Genomic DNA, 14,792 nt, shown 5'->3' on the forward strand with positions numbered 1-14,792 from the left:
CTCTCCTTCACTTGTTTCTTTCGCCAAATGTGATTTTTTTTTTAGATTGTGTGGTCTGTTCCTCCAGATAAAGTTGACATTTATTTGGTTAATAGATTTTATGAGTTGATTTGGAGCAGCATTGGAATGCAGCCTCAGTGCGGCACTGGCCCGTGTCTCTCCAAGCCTGCCTTCGGGGGGGCATGGAGCAGTGTCTCCCTGAGCTGGTCCCAAGCGTAAATGCAGAGGGTTGCGTCAGGAAGGGCATCCGGCGTTAAAGTTTTGCCTAAACCAAACATGCGAGTCAACCAAAACTATACCATTCCGGCTCGGTCGCGGACCGGGTTAACAACGACCGCCATTGGTACTGAGGACCTACAGGGTACTAATGAAAATTGGGCTACTGTGGGTCGAAGAACAAGAACAAGAAGAAGAGTGCGTGTTCGGAAGCAGAGAGAGAGGAGGAAAGGAAAGAGCCTGGGACTGAGAGTAGGGACTTTGAATATTGGGACTATGACAGGAAAAGGTAGAGAGTTGGTCGACATGATGCAGAGAAGGAGGGTGGATATGCTGTGTGTCCAGGAGACCAGGTGGAAAGGTAGTAAGGCTAGAAGCTTAGGAGCAGGCTTTAAGTTGTACTATTATGGTACTGACAAGAAGAGAAATGGAGTAGGAGTTATCTTGAAGGAGGAGTTTGTAAGGAACGTCCAAGAGGTGAAAATAATGTCAGACAGACTTGTGAGTCTGAAATTGGAAATTGCAGGTGTGATGCTCAATGTTGTTAGTGGCTATGCCCCGCAGGTGGGATGTGAATCTGAAGAGAAGGAGAAGTTCTGGAATGAGTTGGATGAAGTGATGCAGAATATTCCCAGAAATGAGAGAGTGGTAATTGGTGCAGACGTCAACGGACATGTTGGTGAAGGCAATAGAGGGGATGAAGAAGTGATGGGCAGATTAGGTATCTAGGATAGGAATGCAGAGGGACAGATGGTAGTAGATTTTGCAAAAAGGATGGGAATGGCTGTAGTGAACACCTTTTTCCAGAAAAAAAGGAACATAGGGTAACTTATAAGAGCGGAGGTAGGAGCACGCAGCTAGACTACATCTTGTATAGACGAGGTAACGTGAAAGAGATCAGTGACTGCAAAGCAGTTGTAGGTGAGAGTGTTGCCAGACAGCATAGGATGGTGGTTTGTAGGATGACTCCTAGTGTCAAGGAAGATGAAGAGAACAAAGGCAGAGTGGAGGACAAAGTGGTGGGAGCTGAAAAGGGACGAGTGTTGCATGGTTTTCAGGGAGGAGTTGAGAAAGGTTCTGGGTAGTCACGGTGAGCTTCCAGATGATTGGGCAACTACAGCTAGTGTTATCAGGGAGACAGATAGGAGAGTACTTGGTGTGTCATCTGGAAGAAAAGTAGATAAGGAGACTTGGTGGTGGAATGAGGAAGTGCAGGAGTATACACAAAGAAAACGGTTAGCGAAGAAGAAGTGGGATACTGAGAGGACTGAAGAGAACAAACAAGAGTTCAGGGAGATGCGGCGAAAGGTAAAGATAGAGGTAGCAAAGGCAAAACAAAGGGCGTACGATGACTTGTATGCTCGGTTGGACAGTAAGGAGGGTGAGAATGATCTATACAGGTTGGCGAAACAGAGAGATAAATATGGAAAGGATGTACAACAGGTACGGGTGATTAAGGACAGAGAGGGAAATGTATTGAGAGATGCTAGAAGAGTGATGGGAAGATGGAAAGAGTACTTTAAAGAGCTGATCAATGGGGAAAATGAAAGAGAGGCAAGGGTAGAAGAGGGAACTATTGTAGGCCCCAAAGTAGCACAAATTACTAAAAGTGAAGTGAGGAAGGCGTTGAAGAGGATGAAGAGTGGAAAAGTTGTTGGTCCTGACACCCGTGGAGGTGTGGAAGGGTCTAGGAGAGGCAGCGGTAGATTTTCTGACTAGATTATTCAACTGGATCTTAGAGGGTGAGAAGATGCCTGAAGAATGGAGACAAAGTGTGATGGTGCTGAAGTGGTCCTGAGAACCAAATACTACAAAGGTGTCCTCCTTGTGAAGCTGAAACTTGGGAGTTTTTTCTTCTATGCAAGTAATCATTGAGTGGAAAAGTCTATGATGGTTGAACATTGCTGCTGAAGCAAAGGATGCAAGGTGTGTGCGATGAGTAGACCGGATCTGTCCGTATGACACAGCAGAATGTAGCATTAGAAGGACTCAGGCTCCTCCAGGATTTGAACCCGGGACCTCTCGCACCCAAAGCGAGAATCACACCCCTAGACCAACGAGCCACAAAAGCTTGCTCAGTTAAGTCACGACCAATCAAATTTGATTATTCGTATAGCACCAAATGCCAACACAGCGTTTCCATGATGCTGTACAAATATAGAGCAGGACTGAACCACACTCTTTGGAAAGACTTACAGAATACCCACATTCCCCCATAAACAAGCACTTGGAGACGCTTTGAGGAAACACTGCCCTTTACCAGCTCGAAACTGATATGGGATTTCTGAGCCTTGGGGTTTCCTTCTGATGACCACCTGCTTTTATTCTAATATGGCACTAATGGCAGGCAGCCACTTGCTGGGAGTACAATGCAAGGTGTGAAATGTAGCTGAGGCCTTGGTCTTCACATTCTACAGTCATGGCCAAAAGTTTTGAGATTGCCACTTTCACAATGTCTGTTCCTTCATGGTTTTTAGGTGTTTGCCAGATGGTTCTATTGTTGTGTCATTCTCCAAACTTTTGGCCATGACTGTACAGACCTGGTCGTCACATCACAATTGATGAACAGCTTTGCCCATCAGAAACGTTGTCCTTTGATTCAATATATTGCTACAAAACCAGATAAGTTTGGCATCAAGTTCTGGGTGGCTTGTGATTTGACATTAAATATATCTGCAATGTATTTCCATATGTTGGCAAAGAACCTGGTCGTCCCAAAGAGGAGAGACTGTCCGAGAGTGTGGTAATGAAGTTGATGAGACCATTTCTGGACCACGGCAGAACCGTCACAACGGACTCTTTTTTCACCTCAATTTCACTTGCAAAAAGTTGCTCACCGGGAAAACTACCCGTCTTGGCCCACTCAATAAGATTTGCAGAGATATTCCCCCTTCGGCTCAGGAGATGAAATGCAATGAGTTCAGCACTCAGGTGTTTTCAACGACTGACACCACCCTGACAGTGTATGCAGCCAGCTGGAAGAAGACTGTCTACGTTATGAGCAGTATACACGGTGTGGTTCAGACTGAGGACAGCCACAAAAGAAAGCCAAGCACCATCACCCAGTAACATTCCACAAAATCCGGTGTCGTTGCCTTGGATCAGATGGTGCGCGAGTACAGCCTGCGGGCAGGAACACGAAAATGGCCAGGCACTGTGTTCCATAACATGGTCGACATGGCAACCCTGAACACCCATGTGCTGTATCAAGCCTGCACAAGAAGTGGTTATCCAGCATCAAGCAATGCAGAATATTTCCAAAAAAAAACAAGCACATTCAAGCTTTCAAGAGAAAGATCAGAGTCAGAAGCAATGAAGTTACAATTACCCTTGATTAGGTGAAATCCATGTAAAACTGATTCGCACTTCTTTCTCCCCCCTCCTCCCAGAGCTGCTCCTCTGATAAACTGCATTCAACTCCCAGCAGGAGGGCTGCCACATTATTAGCATACTGGACAGACCACATTCCATGGCAGGGGGATCAAATGACCCCTCTGTAGTCTCCAAAGGTTAGGGATCAAATGATCCCTCCTTAGTCCCTCTAGTTTAAACCTGCGTCTGGATTGAAGTGAACCTGACCTATATTCTGAAGAACCATGTAATATTAGACATATTTTAATACCAGACACCAGTTTTAAAGAATTCCCTTGTTACTTAAAACTTATTCAAAAAGCTTCAACTTGATAAGATGAAAATATAACCCGATGGCTTTATCCCTTAAACATGCAGCGAGATTTCAGTAAATGTGACATATATAGTGTATATTCACATCCTATCTAAGTACCGGACACTAACTCTAAAGAATTACAAAGTTATATACAACTTTTGCCAAAAACCTTCAACTCGGTGGGATAAATACTCTGTGTCCATTGGGCTTTATCGTCTAAACCTGCGGCTGGAGATTAGTAAATGTGACATATATTATGTAGGATCACGTCCTATTCAACATATTTCTGCAAAGGTCACAATTTAAAAAAATTCCCCTTTTTATTTAAAAGTTGTTCCAAAAAGCTTCAACTTGGTGGGATAAAAAAAAAAAAAAAAAATGACCAAAGGGCTTTATCTTTTTAACTTGCGGCTGGATTTCAGTAAATGTGACATATATACTATAAATTCACGTCCAGTTCAGTAATATTTCAGCAACAGACACCAGCTTTAAAGAATTACAGTTATTTACAGCTTTTACCCAAAAACCTTCAACTTGGTGAGGTAAACACTTTATGTCCAGCTGGCTTTATCTTTTGAATATGCTTCTATATTTGAGTAAATGTTCCATATATTATGTAGAACTACATATATTCAGCATAATTCAGCACCAGACACCGGTTTCAAAGAATTCGAGTTCTTTACAACTTGTGCCAAAAACCTTCAACTTGGTGAGATAAACACTAGTTGACCATATTGCTTTATATTTTAATCCTGTGGTTGGAATACAGTAAATTTGACAACTATCCAGTAGATTCAAATTCTAGTCAGCATATTTCAGCACCAAAAACCGGTTTTAAAGAATTCCTAAGAAATTTACAACTTTTGTCAAAAACCATCAAATTGATGAGAAAAACAATTTTGACCAAATGGCTTTATCCTTTAATGCTGCAGCTGGATTTAAGTAAATATGAATTATATTGTGTAGAATCATGTCCTGTTACGCATATTTCAGCAACAGACACCAGCTTGAAAGACTTCCAAAATCATTTTCAACTTGTGCCAAAAACATTAGACTTGGTGAGATAAACACTTCCTGACCAAATGACTTTATTATTTTAAATTGTGGCTGGATTTCAATAAATATGAAGTATATATTGTGGAGAATCACATTAAATTCAGCATGTTTCAACACCAAACACCAGCTTTAAAGAATTCCAAAGTAATTTACAACTTGTCAACTATTTACAACTTTACAACTATTAACACCAACGCCATCTTCAAAAAGGGTCAGAGCCGCCTGTTCTTCCTCAGGAGGCTCAGATCTTTCAATGTCTGCAGGACCATGCTGCAGATGTTCTACCACTCGGTGGTGTCCGGCGTCATCTTCTACGCTGTTGTGTGCTGGGGCAGCAGGCTCAAGACAGCTGACGCTAACAGACTCAACAAGCTCATCAGGAGAGCTGGATCTGTCCTGGGCGTGGAGCAGGAGTCTGTGGTGCAGGTGTCAGAGAGGAGGATGCTGAAGAAGCTCCTCAGCATCATGGACAACATCCATCACCCCCTGCATGCCACACTGACGTCCTGTCAGAGCTCTTTCAGCCGTAGACTGATACCACCGAGGAGCTCCACTGAACGCCACAGGAGGTCTTTCCTCCTGAGGCGATCAGACTTTTTAACTCCTCTCCATTCAGCCGCCGGCAACCATAACAACCTATCTTTAACTTAAAAACAAACAAAAATGTGCAATATCTCATTTCTGTGCAATATTCAGAAACTGTGCAATATTTCATCTCATCTCGTAACAGCTACACTACAATGTTCCCTACTTTCATACTATTGTGCACTCCTTACCTCACTTGTTACTAAGACACTTATAGTTTTATCACTGCTTACTAAGACACTTTATAGTTTCACTGAGACACTTTATAGTTTATAGTTTATTTTTATTTCTAATTCTGCCTTTCTTTTATGATTTGTTACTGTTATATTTTCTGTAACTCTGGCACTGCAATTTCCTTCGGGATTAATAAAGTTGTTCTTATTCTTATTCTTATTCTTATTCTTAAGAAAAGAAGCGAGGAAGGCAACGAAGAGGATGAGGAGTTCAAAGGCAGTGGGTCCTGATGACATGCCGTACATGTGGAGGCATGGAAGTGTCTAGGAGAGCCAGCGGTACGGAGGTCAGCGACTGGATGATTCAAAAGAAAAAGAAATTCAGCACACATGGAAAAATACTGTACAGGGATGACAAGAAAGGCGACGAGCGACAGACAGAGACGGCGAGACAACGGAAAGTGACCCGAAAGGTAAGGCGAGGAACTATGACTGAGCGCTTCACTGTGACTCCGGTGGGACAGACACAAGGGAATGAGCGCGGGTGTCCGTGTGTGAAATGTTGGCGCTCTTGAGAGACAGCACCCCCTGCTGGGGACAGAGAGGACGAACATGAAAAAGCATACGGCACCTGGTATTCCAAGGCGGTCTCCCATCCAAGTACTAACCAGGCCCGACCCTGGTTGGCTTCCGAGATCAGACGAGATCGGGCGTGTTCAGGGTGGTATGGCCGTAAACAAGGGAGACCCGCGCGGAAGGGCATTTTATAAGCAGCCGTCCTCTGTCTTTTCCACCTCCAGTCATTTCCACATCTGTCAGGAGCTCCTTCTATTGCGTCTCCATGATTACAGCCAGTGGCGCCCAAGGCTACTCAAACCGAAAATCATCAGACACTCCTTAGGCTACAGCCTAAGGTAAAAAGGGAGCTAGCAAAGGCCATAGCATAAAAGTTCAAGGTGGAAGCGGGACTCCGTCGGGGATAGGCCCTGAGCCCCTTCTTGGTCGCAATGGTGACGGACGGGCTGACGGATGAGGGTAGACATGAATCTCCACGGACCGTGACCTTTACGGATGCCGTTGTGATCTGTAGTGAGAGCAGAAAACAGGTGGAGGTCAATCTAGAGAAGTGGGGGTATGCACCGCGTACTCAATCGGGGGGGGGAACCCACGCGGACTCTTCACAAATACTGCAGGATCCGGGAGCTCAAACACCATCCGTCTCGCACACACACACACACCGCCCTGCGTGAATCTCTCACACACACACACTCCGTCAAAAAAACGTCAACTCTGAGTTCTGACGGGCCGGGACGCCGAAAACGACACGGACGCTTCAATTTTCACGAAGAAGTCAGAGGACAACCGGAACACGTTCCGTCCGTCCTCCTGATGCTGCCAGGGGTTTCTGCCGCTCTACGACCGGGAGAACTTCCCCCTGAGCCCAGTCTGACACAGTCTATCGGGGGCAATCCATCCGTTTCAAATGCGATTCATTTAAGCTCAGTTCTGGTCCATAGTGGGATTTTATTGGGCTGCACGGGGCGAATGGTAGGGACAGGGTTTCAGGCAGACACGCTCGTGTGTCGCTATCTACCGCTCCCTACCGGCAGAAACAACGGGGACAGTGTCGCTGGTCACGCAGGGCACAGACAAGATCTGGATCCCATGTATGTTGGTTACGTATGACGTTGTTGGAGGACACGGCAACCTTGACACCGGACACAAAAGCGGGGGGTGCACGGTTCCCAGAGATACTGCAATACCAGGTCGATGCGCGGAGTGGACGGAGCAAGCCCCTATTCCATCTCCCTGTTCCAAAAATCAATTTAATATTAGGTCCAAGGATAGGGGACGTACCAGATGTTAAACTGATAAAAACAGATACTACACTTGATCTTAGCCAAAAGGCCGAGGAGCGATAGCCCCGCGCCCTCGCTCGACACCAACGCATTCCCCACACCGTCAGCTTCACTCACGACTTCATTCACAAATAAACCCCCACGCCGTCTCCGCCGCTCGGCCCGGAGCGACGGCGCATCGCCCCCATCGCCCCGGAGATGGAGGTCCCGGTGGAGGCCGACGTTCCTGCTTTACAAGAAACAACATGGCTGATGCATATTCCGCATCTGCCCGCTCACGTGGCGCGCGGCCCCCCGACAGGACGCCGGAGCATCAAAGTAAACCCAGGACTTCAACAAGCAGACTCCTCGGAACCTGATGAATGAATGGGGAAAAATGAAAGAGAGCCAGGGGTAGAAGCGGTGACTACTGGCGACCGCAAAGGAGCAGAGACCAGCGTAAAAAGAAGCGAGGGGGGCATCGAAGAGGATGAGGAGTTCAAAGGCAGTGGGTCCCGATGACGTAGCGTACAGGTGGAGGCATGGAAGTGTCTAGGAGAGCCAGCGGTACGGAGGTCAGCGGCTGGATTATTCAACAGCGAGAGACACAAACGAGAGAAAAAGAAATACAGCGCACATGGAGAAACACTGTACAGGGATGACAAGAAAGGCGGCGAACCGAAAATCATCAGACACTCTTTACCTTCGGCTGCAGCCTAAGGTAAAGGGGGAGCTGCCAAAGGCCATATCAGGACTGGTATGCACGCGGGGACAGTTCATGACAAGAGAAAGAGAAAAATAAATAAAATACACATGGAAAAAAGGACGAGTACCACAGATGCAGTATTGGCGCCCAGAATGCTCATAGACAAGTACAGAGGGGGCCGGCGAGAGCCGCATTGCCTTTTTGTACACCTAGAAAAGGCCTACGACAGGTTGCCAAGAGAGGAGCTCTGGTATCCTATGAGGAAGTCTGGAGCGGCAGAGAAGTGTGTTACACTGGTGCAGGACATGTATGCTAGCTGGGAGACAGTGGTGCGGTGTGCTGTAAGACTGGACCAGAGAAGTTCAAGGTGGAAGCGGGACTCCGTCGGGGATAGGCCCTGAGCCCCTTCTTGTTCGCAACGGTGACGGACGGCCTGACGGATGAGGGTAGACGTGAATCTCCACGGACCGTGACCTTTGCAGATGCCGTTGTGATCTGCAGGGAGAGCAGAACACAGGTGGAGGTCAAGATAAGATAAGATAAGACCTCCGTCTCGCCCCGGAGACAGAGGTCCCCGTGGAGGCCGATGTTCCTGCTTTACAAAAAAAAAAACATGGCTGATGCATCTTCCGCATCTGCCCGGTCACGTGGTGCACGGCCCCCCGACAGGACGCCAAAGCATCAAAGTAAACCCAGGACTTCAACAAGCAGACTCCTAGGAATATGATGAATGAATGGAGAATAATGAAAGAGAGCCAAGGGTAGAAGCGCTGATTACTGGCGATCGCAAAAGGAGCAGAGACAAGTGTAAAAAGAAGCGAGGAGGGCATCGAAGAGGATGAGGAGTTCAAAGGCAGTAGGTCATGATGACGTACCGTACATGTGGAGGCATGGAAGTGTCTAGGAGAGCCAGCGGTACGGAGGTCAGCGGCTGGATTATTCAACAGCCAGAGGCACAAACGAGAGAAAAAGAAATTCAGCACACATGGAGAAATACTGTACGGGGATGACAAGAAAGGCGGCGAGCGATGGACCGAGGCGGCGATACAACGGAAAGTGACCCGAAAGTAAGGCGGGGAACTATGACTGAGCGCGTGTCGCGCCGGGCTTCACGGTGACTCCGGTGGGACAGACACAAGGGAATGAGCGGCGTGTGTCCGTGTGTGAAATGTCTGCGCTCTTGAGAGACAGCACCTCCTGCTGTTGACAGAGGGAACGAACATAAAAAAAGCTTACGGCACCTGGTATTCCCAGGCAGTCTCCCATCCAAGTACTAACCAGGCCCGACGCTGCTTGGCTTCCGAGATCAGACGAGATCGGGCGTGTTCAGGGTGGTATGGCCGTAGACGAGACTAGCCTACGCGGAAGGGCATTTTATAAGCAGCCGTCCTCCGTCTTTTCCACGTCCAGTCATTTCCACATCTGTCAGGAGCTCCTTCTATTTAGTCTCCATGATTACAGCCAGTGGCGCCCAAGGCTACTCTAACCAAAAATTATCAGACACTCTTTAACTAAGGTAAAGAGGGAGCTAGCAAAGGCCATACCAGGACTCGAATGCACGGCGGGACAGTTAATGACAAGAGAAAGAGAAAAATAAATAAAATACACATGGAAAAAGGAAGAGTACTACAGATGCAGTATTTGCGCCGAGAATGCTCATAGAGAAGTACAGAGAAGGCCCGTGGGAGCCCCATTGCCTTTTTGTACAGCTAGAAAAGTCGTACGATAGGTTGCCAAGAGAGGAGCTCTGGTATACTATGAGGAAGTCTGGAGCGGCAGAGAAGTGTGTTACACTGGTGCAGGACATGTATGCTAGCTGGGAGACAGTGGTGCGTGCGGTGTGCTGTAAGACGGGACCAGAGAAGTTCAAGGTGGAAGCGGGACTCCGTCGGGGGTAGGCCCTGAGCCCCTTCTTGTTCGCAATGGTGACGCACGGGCGGGCTGACGGATGAGGGTAGACATGAATCTCCACGGACCGTGACCTTCGCAGATGCCGTTGTGATCTGTAGTGAGAGCAGAAAACAGGTGGAGGTCGAGATAAGATAAGATAAGATAAGATAAGATAAGATAAGAACAACTTTATTAATCCCGAAGGAAAGTGTTGTGCCAGAGTTCCAGAAAATATAACAGTAATAAATAATAAAAGGCAGAATTAGAAATCAAAATAAACTATAAACTGTAAAGTGTCTCGGTGAAACTATAGAGAGGTGGGGGTATGCTCTGGAAAGGAGAGGAACGAAAGTTAGTCGCAGCAAGACAGCATACATGTGTGGGGATGAGAGGAACTCGGGTGGAACGGTGAGGCTACAGGGAGTGGAGATCAAGAAGCAGGAGCATTTCAGGGACTTTCAGGGACACTCTGGATTGTTTTCTGGCCCGATCGTAAATCCACGCTTTCGCGGTGCACCTGCCATGTGCAACGACAACTCCCTGGTTGGGTCACAGCCCGGCAAGGGAGGGTGGGCGCGCGCGACCATAAACAGTGAACCCGGCCTCCAGCGACACAGACTTGCTCTTGAACAGCACGACAGGGGAGAGCGCGGACGCAGTCCCCCACTACCAGAAATTATGCAGTCAAGATTCCCACATTTGGGGAATTCGCAGGGGTCAGCACAGCCGCAGTGCAATGGCTGAGCCTCGCCCTGGGTGAACCACCTTCTTGATCATGGTATCTCCCCTGCCAGGTAAGTATGAGTCGCACGCGTCCCGCGCACGGACCGCTTTCACACGCACGCCGTTCTCAGTCGGGGGGGAACCCACGCGGACTCTTCCGGGAGCTCACACGCGATCCCTCTCGCGCGCGCACACACACACACACACACACACACGTACACGCGCACACGCGCACACACGCACACACACACACACTCCGTCAAAAAGACCGTCAACTCTGAGTTCTGACGGGCCGGGACGCCGAAAACGACACGGACGCTTCAATTTTCACGAAGAAGTCAGAGGACAACCGGAACACGTTCCGTCCGTCCTCCTGATGCCGCGAGGGGTTTCTGCCGCTCTACGGCCGGGAGAACTTCCCCCTGAGCCCAGTCTGACACAGTCTATCGGGGGCAATCCATCCGTTTCAAATGCGATCCATTTAGGCTCAGTTCTGGTCCATAGTGGGATTTTATCGGGCTGCACGGGGCGAATGGTAGGGACAGGGTTTCAGGCAGACACGCTCATGTGTCGCTATCTACTGCTCCCTACCGGCAGAAACAACGGGGACAGTGTCGCTGGTCACGCAGGGCACAGACAAGATCTGGATCCCGTGTATGTTGGTTACGTATGACGTTATTGGAGGACATGGCAACCTTGACATCGGACACAAAAGCGGGGGGTGCACCGTTCCCAGAGATACTGCAATACCGGGTCGATGCGCGGAGTGGACGGAGCAAGCCCCTATTCCATCTCCCTGTTCCAAAAATCAATTTAATATTTGGTCCCCGGATAGGGGACGTATCAGATATTAAACTGATAAGAACAGATACTACACTTGATCTTAGCCAAAAGGCTGAGAAGCGATAGCCCCGCGCCCTCGCTCGACGCCAGCGCATCCCCCGCACCGTCAGCTTCACTCACGACTTCATACAAGAAACAACATGGCTGAAGCATCTTCCGCATTTGCCCGGTCACGTGGTGCACGCCTCCCCGACAGGACGCCGAAGCATCAAAGTAAACCCAGGACATCAACAACCAGACTCTTGGAATCGTGTCCCCTTCAAATCCACCTGGAATGTGGCAAAAAGTCGCCCGTGAGGAGAAAAGACACAGGTGGAAACGGGACGTTTGCACCGCTCACGATACACTGGGCTGCAAACGGGCGCCATCTTGTGAACCCGTCTGGTTACCGCATCGTTGCGACCAGCTCTCACAGAGACTCGTTGCTCATCGCCGGGAAACACAAATCAAAAAACGTCACGAACACAAGACAACAGTAAAATGGTTTTAAATCCACATTTACATTTAATTACATTCATGTTTTCATCACTACCAGCAGAACAATTTCTAAACACGACGGTAAATCATCTCGTCCCGTGGCGAACACCCACTGGACCCCGGCACCCCAAACAGCCTTCGACGGCCTTGAACGCTAACCCCGCCCCACACCGGCTAATACCGGCTGTTACGACGACTGCTGGTCTGGACGGAGCCGATCGCGCTCGGTTAGACCACCGCTTTTTCGTTGTCGTTTGAGTCGCCAACATTCAATTACCGACGCGCTCCGAGGCAAGATGGCGGAAGGCCGCGAGCTAGTCTGTTTGGCTAGCGGAGCGGCTTAGTTAGCCTTACCTCAGCTCACGAAATCTGTGACGTCGTCGAGATTTCTCGGCCGAAAGGACCTAAATTACCGTCAAAAATCACCGGGAGTTGCTTCGCGGTTGTTATAAACACGGTCAATTCGGTTGTAGGTCGAGAAATCGTCACTATTCTCTGTAAAAGTGAACTTACGTCGCGGGGCTGGACAGCGCTCTTGACCAGAAACACATCGTGGAACCCCGGAGCCTTCAGTGACCGACATAAACGGTCATAAACTCTTCGGTTCAATTCTACTTCGAACTATTTAAATTAATTCTACTTCAAACTATATGAATTAATTCTAATTCTAACCATATGAATTAACTGTACTTTAAATTATGAATTAAGAAAAGAGATGTGGGACCTGTGGAATCCCCTCCGTGGACACTTTCATCCCGAGTCCCGCTTCTCTGTACTCTTATACTGGCATTCTGTGGCTTAGCTGATGCCAGACCACCATCGATGACATGCAGAGGTTTTTAAATGCACTGAATGGAGAGAAGTTCTGACACACTGTTGATGAATCAGGTCCAAGTCCAGTCACCCAGCAGCCCAGGAGTCTCCTTCTGTGCGCCGGTCTGCTCCAAGACCTCCAACATCATCCCCGTCTGCAGGAAAACAAAGAACCACAGGACCCTGGGTACAGATCTCCCATCCTGGCTCTGTAGGAGTGACTGACGTCCTCTGAGCACCTTGTTGTTCTGTCTTACCTGAGATCCAACACCGGCCCGCCCTGGACCCCCTGCTGTTCACCTAGAGTGAGCAGGACCAGAGGAGATGCCGTGATAATGAGCACTGTTGTGCAACTTGAAAGTCCTAGAAAGTGACATCTGGACATCTGGAGCTCATCTGAATATAAACCACAGCGGGTAAAAACACAAACACATAAGCTGCACTTGTCTGTAAACTGCAGGTGTTCACATTGTAACGAGATATTTACACATTAACCTTTTTTTTTTAACTTTTAATTAGATACATACTGTTAACATTTGCAAATATGTCCTGGAAAAGCAGTGCCTGTAACACGGCTGATGGAAAATGTTCATAATGAATAAAACAAGGAAAAGTTCATCCATTTTTTATCCCCGCTTTGTCCCAATCCGAGGCATTTTTGGCTTTGCACATTTGACCCTCTGTTGCTATTCAACTATGAGAGACAGTGCTGGGGTTAAAGATCTTTAATAAATTAACTGGTAAATTCTTCAGTAAAATAAGTATTTGGTTACCAATAAACAAGATATCACAGAGCTCCCACAGACCTGTAACTTCTTTTTTAAGATGCCCCTCTGTTCTCCACACCTTACCTGTATTAATGGCACCTGTTTGAACTGGTTACCAGGATAGAAGACACCTGTCCACAACCTCAAACCGTCACACTCCAAACTCAATCAGGCCAAGACCAAAGAGCTGTCTAAGGACACCATAAACAAAAATGTAAACCGGCACCAGGCTGGGAAGACTGAATCTGGACTAGGAAAGCAGCTTGGTGTGAAGACATCAACTGTGAGAGAAATTATTAGAAAATGGAAGACATACAAGACCACTGATAATCTCCCTCCATCTTGGGCTCCACACAAGAGCTCACCCCGAGGGCTCAAAATGATGAGACGCCCACAGGGGGACCTAGAGAATAAGCTGCAGAGAGCTGGGACCAAAGTAATAAAGGCTACCATCAGTAACACACTACGCCGCCAGGTACTCAAACCCTGAAGTGCCAGATGTGTCCCTCTACTGAGATAGCATGTGTCCCATCGCGTCATCTAAATTTACTGGAGGGCATTTGGATGATCCAAAAGAGGACTATGAATGTCCTATGGTCAGATGAAACCAAAATACAACTTTTTAGTAAAAGCTAAGTGTGTCGTAGCTGGGGGAAGGAATGCTGAATCACATTCAAAATAACACCATTGCCAGTGTGAAGCATTGCTTTGGGGCTGTTTTTCTACAAAGGGACCAAACGACTGATCAGAGAGGCTGAAAGGAAAGAATTAATGCGGCCATGGATTTTGAGATTTGGAGTGAAAATCTCCTTCCATTTGCAGGAGCATTGAAGATGAAACGTGGCTGGGTTTCAGTATGACAATGATCCCAAACACACCGCCCGGGCAATGAAGGAGTGGCTTTGTAGGCAGGATCTACAAGAGGTAAGAGGTCTGCATGGAGGAATGGGCCAAACTACCAGCAACAGTGTGTAAAAACCCTGTGAATACATCAAGGGTAGGCAAACCCTTCAGCCGAAGGGGATATTCAAATCTTCG

General features: G+C 47.8%; 5 non-coding genes across 5 annotated transcripts; all 5 read right to left on the reverse strand.

Moving 5' to 3' along the window:
• Window positions 1-6,316: 6,316 nt before the first annotated feature.
• Window positions 6,317-6,435, reverse strand: LOC147220347 (5S ribosomal RNA). Its single transcript, XR_015108630.1, has one exon. It is a non-coding gene; the product is annotated as a 5S ribosomal RNA (ribosomal RNA).
• Window positions 6,436-7,426: 991 nt separating this feature from the next.
• Window positions 7,427-7,617, reverse strand: LOC147220348 (U2 spliceosomal RNA). Its single transcript, XR_015108188.1, has one exon. It is a non-coding gene; the product is annotated as a U2 spliceosomal RNA (small nuclear RNA).
• Window positions 7,618-9,470: 1,853 nt separating this feature from the next.
• Window positions 9,471-9,589, reverse strand: LOC147220349 (5S ribosomal RNA). Its single transcript, XR_015108645.1, has one exon. It is a non-coding gene; the product is annotated as a 5S ribosomal RNA (ribosomal RNA).
• Window positions 9,590-10,769: 1,180 nt separating this feature from the next.
• On the reverse strand, window positions 10,770-10,933 carry LOC147220350 (U1 spliceosomal RNA). Its single transcript, XR_015108214.1, has one exon. It is a non-coding gene; the product is annotated as a U1 spliceosomal RNA (small nuclear RNA).
• Window positions 10,934-11,570: 637 nt separating this feature from the next.
• Window positions 11,571-11,761, reverse strand: LOC147220351 (U2 spliceosomal RNA). Its single transcript, XR_015108135.1, has one exon. It is a non-coding gene; the product is annotated as a U2 spliceosomal RNA (small nuclear RNA).
• Between the last annotated feature and the right edge of the window lie 3,031 nt (window positions 11,762-14,792).

Source organism: Fistularia commersonii, chromosome 24 (assembly GCF_037954325.1).
Source record: "Fistularia commersonii isolate RoL2024-O1a breed Wild chromosome 24, RoL_Fcom_v1.0, whole genome shotgun sequence".
NCBI lineage: Eukaryota > Metazoa > Chordata > Actinopteri > Syngnathiformes > Fistulariidae > Fistularia > Fistularia commersonii.